This window comes from Arachis ipaensis, chromosome B06 (assembly GCF_000816755.2).
Source record: "Arachis ipaensis cultivar K30076 chromosome B06, Araip1.1, whole genome shotgun sequence".
NCBI classification, from domain to species: Eukaryota; Viridiplantae; Streptophyta; class Magnoliopsida; order Fabales; family Fabaceae; genus Arachis; species Arachis ipaensis.
In genome coordinates, this window is record NC_029790.2 from 2,419,466 (window position 1) to 2,425,701 (window position 6,236).

Genomic DNA, 6,236 nt, shown 5'->3' on the forward strand with positions numbered 1-6,236 from the left:
ATAAAATTATAAGGTCTTTCATTCCTAATAATTTGAACCAATAATATTAAGAGGCCAAGGTAATTATCACTCTGACTAATCCATTAGTAAATAGTCTTTCACTTAAATATGGTCATTAATGGCTTTTTGGTAGTAAGCAATAATATTTTGTACAATGATCCAGATGATTTTATGGTTTTTGGTCATGTCAAGAGATCCAACAAAATGTTTACATTAACTTTCATTTTAATACTCCGTTAAACAAAAAGTTAGGCTACTCATTTTAGATATTTTCGAAATCCATAGCTCAATTTGGTTAAGGAGTTTGAACTTTGAACTGTGTTTTCATGGGATTCAAACTTCAATATTAAAGCAAGGAACGAAAAGCATAGGAAGCTGTTACTTGCAAACACACACATATTTATAGGGTGCACAAGGAATCTCTAATTGACAAAGAAAAAGAGTAGATATAATGAAATTAGATAATGCACTAATCTAACTTCCTGTTGAGAAAGCACAACTTTGGCTTTACACTTAATAATAGCAGCAGATACAAGGGGGCCAAACAACTTCTTGAGGTAAACATAAAAATTTTAGAAGTGTAGATGAAAGTTGCCAAGGACTAAACAAGTTAAATGCAATTTTTTTTTCTTTTTTCTTTAAGATTTATATATTCCTAATACTTTCCAATAATCCTGGGTGGAGTGGTAAAGTTTTTGCTAGATCACAAGTTCAAATATCAAAACAGCCTCTCTACTTATGGAGGAAAGTCCATAGTCAATTTATTGTAAAAAAGTAGTACAAAATTCTGTGGTCACTGTAGTTTCGGTTATTAAAGGAGAAACCTTGGTCTCCCAAATGAAAAGTAGACTAATCAATTACCTGAAGAAACACATCTGCATCAGTCTTCACCTGATTCAACTTTGACTGCAACTTTCTTAAGAATTTTCCGTGAAGGATGTACTGCACAAAACACTGTCAATTGTTTCATAATTACATGTCATTCTAACTCATATACAGCAGATCCATACCTATTTACAACAACTTCCTAGTAATCAAATCACAAGGCTTTTCTCTTTCCAACCTGTATAAGCAAACACAATCTCTTGGTCAATAATCAAACAACTATAATTCAGTAAGTCTTCACAAATTACTTAACAGCATATTGGACTGTACTTCACCTTTGGGTATTTACTTGATATACTTTAAGACTTCGGACAAACCCAAACTCAAACCGTCTATACTGATTGATTACTTTTGAAATTGAACCTTTCTAGCTTTCACACGTTCAAAAGCCGAGATGAGATTAGAGTCTGGTGTCATTCCTTTGGAAGACATTTCCTTAAACAGTGGATCAGCTTTCTCCATAGCACTATATGTTACAGTATCTGGTTGTAATCCTCTGTCAACCATTTCATCGAAGAGGCGAACAGCATCTTTAAATTTAGCCGCCCTTATTTTACTATCAATCAAAACAGTGTAAGTAACAACATCTGGAGTTATTTCCATCTGCTGCATCTCTCCCAAAATGTCCCATGTTCTTTTTAAATTTGGAGACAAGGAATGCCTTTTTAAATTTGCTTTCAAGTTCCCATCAAGTAGAACTGTATACGTAACGAAATCAGGTTTTATCCCTTCTCTCTTCATATCCTCAAAGAGTTCATGGGCCTTTTGCAAGTTGTTCATCCTACAATATGTATTTATCATAATTGTGTAAGTTATTAAATCAGGCGTAAATCCTTTCTTGATGAATAAGTGAAACAAAGAACGAGCATATTCCAATTTCCCATCTTGGTACATAGCAGCTATTGCTTTAGAATACATTATTTTGCTAAGTCCCTCGTTAAGAGGCATCACTGTGTCTAGCAGCATAATAGCTTCGCGGATGTCATCTGCCTTGCAGAGTTTATCAAGTAACTTAAAACAGGAATCTTTAGAAATATTTCCTTGGTTTGACAGATCAAGGAATAGGTCATAGGATTTTTTGATAAGGTTTGCTTCACAATAGCCATTCACCATGGCGAAATAGACTTCAATGCTCTTATCTTCCAAGCGGTTAAAATATTTCTCGGCTTCCACACCTTCTCTGCTGAACATAAACCTTCAATGATCATCTTGTGTGTAATGGAGTTTGGCTTCACACCTTGAGTCTCCATATTCTTCAAAAGCTGAATTACTACCCCAGCCAAGCCATTTCTAGACAAACCAGCGGCAATTACATTATATGTGACAATATCAGGCTTCAAACCTCTCTTTTCCATTTCTTTGAACATAGCAGAGGCTTCATCAACTTTACCCTGAAGGAAGTATCCATTTATAAGGGTTGTATAGTGCTTAATATCTAAAACCATACGCTTAGCTTTCATGTCTTCCACCATGTCCACTGCATCGTCCACTTTCTCCAACTTACACAAAGCGCTGAATACAATGTTGTAGGCCACCTCATCAAGAAATATGCCTGATTCCTTCGATTCTTTGAACATCACATCCACCTGGCTAGTATAGCCCATCTCAAGATGCACTGAAGGATGTAGCTAACAATCACACAATTCGTTTTTATACCTCTTGATTGCATGTCTTCATGTAGGACTAAAGCTTTTTGCAAATTATGACTTTTACAGTACCCATAGATCAATGCTGAAAAAACATCCTGACAAACCAGCCCCTTCTCTTCCATATCTAAAAACACTCTCTCGGCTTCATCAAACTTCATCTCACGGCAAAATCCCCAGACAACGACTATGTAAGCATAAGGGTCTACAGGGACATTCACCCTTCTACATGCTTGGAGGACTTCATATCCCGAATCGGACATCATATTGTTGCAAAGCCCCTCAATATAAGCCGTGTAACAATACGAATTAGGCCTTACCCCGGCTTCTTCCATCTCCTTGAACACATGAAATGCCTCTTCCAGTTCACACTTCTTACAGAATGCCTTTATCACAATAGCATAAGTGTAATGGTTAGGACACAAACCCAGTCTCTTGAGTTGCATATAAATTGCCAACGCCATATCAACCTTACCATCCTCAACCATCCTATTTATAAGAAAGTTACAAATAAGGATATTCGGCACAACACCGCGCCTCCTAGTTCGGAACAAGAAATAAATGGCCTCGTCAAACATTTTAAGAACAGTACAAGCTTTAACATACGCATCAATCGCTCTAAGCATGTAATTGTGATTCCCACCATTAACACCACCATCATCCAATAGTAACTCAAACAAGTCATGGATTTCAAATGAAGGGTGCTGTTTAGACTGCAATAAGATCAAGAAACACGGAATTCAACCTTCTATTCAAGCCCCAGTAGCAGAAAATCCTGATGATTGCTGCATAGGTTGAAATGTTCTCAGGGAACCCCACAAATTGTTGTTGCTCCAGTTGAGTGAAGAATGAAAATGCAAGAGAAGGATCGTTATGCAAACTTTTCACAATGTGAAAACTTTCTTCTTTCATGTTGTCGTTGGTGATATTATTGCTGCTACAATAAGATGATGACGAAGAAGAATCCTCGCTTTCACTGAAATCGGTGTGTGAAACATTGAAGTGTGCAAGTGCAGCAGTTGAAGCAAACTTGAATTTGAACTTGAAGCTGTGAGTGAACTTGGTGATGGGGAACTTGAAGCCAAGCGACATCGAAGATTAATATTGAGCAACACCAACAACAAAACTCCGTTTTGTTCTGACAACAAAAACTGTGGCAGAGAGAGAGAGAGACAAAGCACCAGGTATTTAGAGTAACTGGTTAGGGAAATCAAGCTTCCGAAAACTGGACTAGACACTAGACATCAAACCTGGCAAGAAGAAATAAATATCAAATTGCAGACTGCAAGTTAAAGATATTCTGGTATGTAGTATTAGTTCTAATACAACAATCTAACAGCAAAACTTGATCATACTCAATTGCCATAATACCATCTATAGAATGAATCAAAATTTTGTACAACCTCAATTTTTGGCTTTACAACAGAAAACGTGCTTCAATGATAATCATACAATACAAAATCTTGTGCTGAAAATAAGCTAATGCAAAATAATCCAATGATTTTTTGTTTCTTTTCTTGCCTAATGTTCCAAATATACTACTTCTTGGCTCTATTATCAATGCCTAATCCAATTTTCTTTAACAAGCATACATAGTTTAACCTTTAGAACAAGTTCAGATTCATAGGAATTGGTATAAATAAAAACTATCAGCAGCAGCAGCAACAATAGATAACTAAATTAGAAGCAACCACAACACTTATAGCAGCTACAATTCAATAATGCACTGCAAGGATTCAGCTAAGCAGAAGCAACCGCACATCATTATCAGCTAAAAGCTAAGTAGCAAAAAAGAGAAAGCAGAGCAGCATATTGGTTCAACTAATGAATCACTAGTTGAACCGCTAGAATTGGTTCCACCTAAATAAACAATATAAAATAATCAAAAACCTAGAATCAAAATATAAAATACATATCTTTACTAATATTTTAAGAAAATCAGGTCTCAAAATCTAAAAATAACTAATAAAAAGACATAAAATTAATCAATACTAATACAATAGCATCTTAATTTGACACAATAAGAATAACAATCTATGAACTATATCCAATGGTGTTTCTAATGATGTATTTGACGAAACCATCCTAAAACAATATGAAACAGCAACAATATAAATCAGCAATTATCCTAAATTCACATAACCTAATCAACCTATCCCTATCCAACAATATAAATTATAAATTCACAGCAACCCAACAACATAGCACAGCAACAAAAACAATAATAAACACCAAATCAGTAAAAGAAAAAACAGCAATCCACCATTAAACCTATATATTACACTGCCAAAAATCAATAATTTATAATCAATAAGTATAAGGAAAAGTATAGGTAACCAACAACATTTTTGAACAACTAAAATAAAAAAACATACCTGACCGGCTGAATCTGATGCAGAACGCGGGCAAAGAAGAGAGGAACCAAGCTGTCCAAGCAAAGCGAAGCAGAGACTAGCGAGGGCGAGGCAGCAGCGACGGTGAGCTACGCCCGGACGAGGGCGCGACGACGAGGACGAGAGACGCAGACCAGGTGAACCACAGACAGAGGGCGATGACGCAGACCAGGCGAGCCACTGACGGAGGGCGACGTGGCATTGACGGAGACGTGGTGAGAGCCGGGGAGACGAGGCAGAGGAGCCGGCAAAACGTGGCAGCAACCGTGCAGTTGGGGTGGCCGGTAGTTTTCTTGTGAGTGTGAGACTGAGAGAGGGCCTTTGGTATGGAGGCTTGTGAGTTTGAGAGAGTTAGGGGGCCTTCCAGCAATTAGGTTTTTTATTTATTTTTTTTTTCTTTTTAAAACTTCCAAAATCTCTTTTTGGCGCGGGGGTGATTTTTTTAACGAATCCAAACCGGCCGGTTCAAATCAGTTTCTACCGTTTTTTTTGTCCAGTCAGATACCTAAATTTAATCGGCTTAGTAACTGGTTTTTCAATTTTCCAGTCCAACAGGTTAGTTCTATCCTTCTAACAACTGTGATTGAAATTACCATATTTCATGTTAAAATTACTAAAAAAAAAAATTCATGTTAAAAACCTTTTGTCAATTTAGGTAAATATTTTTTACTAAGGAACTATGTTTGGAATTTTAAGAATTCTCAATTTCATCCATATTAAATCATTGAAAAAAAAAAGTTGAATACATACTTTAATTCGACAACAAGAGAATTTGGTTCTTGTAATTCTTTGATCTTCCTCAATCAAAACTTTTTGATGGGACTGAATCGTAACTCTTATGAAAAAAGAGTTACAGAAGCAATTTTGATATGTTGGAATCAAAATCCTAAGATCACTATTTATATTTGAGTATGACATCTGTTTCAAATAAAATAGTATCTCCGATTTTATTTTTATTTAATTTTAAATAAAAATTAAAAATAATTTATTTAATTCATTATTTATAACAATAAATAAAATTATCATTATATAAATTATTTAAATTTGAGTTGATTTTGTATGATTCTTTTAACTTTGTTAATTTTACATCAATGATCATTTTTAGTAAGGAAACATCCTAATTTGTGCCCTAATTTTTCAATTCTTATTGGGGGCTAAAGGGAAGGTATATTAAATATTTGGTGCGAATTTGTTTCGTGCGATTGTGTGGAAAATAATAATAATAATAATAGAAAAAGTCCAGACTGTATATGTATTGTATTTTAAAAATTAAAACATATTTTAAAAAGATAATCAATGATAAATTGTAATT

At 35.1% G+C, this 6,236-nt stretch overlaps 1 pseudogene; it reads right to left on the minus strand.

Annotated features, from left to right (window-relative positions):
• Positions 698-5,280, minus strand: LOC107646205 (annotated as a pseudogene).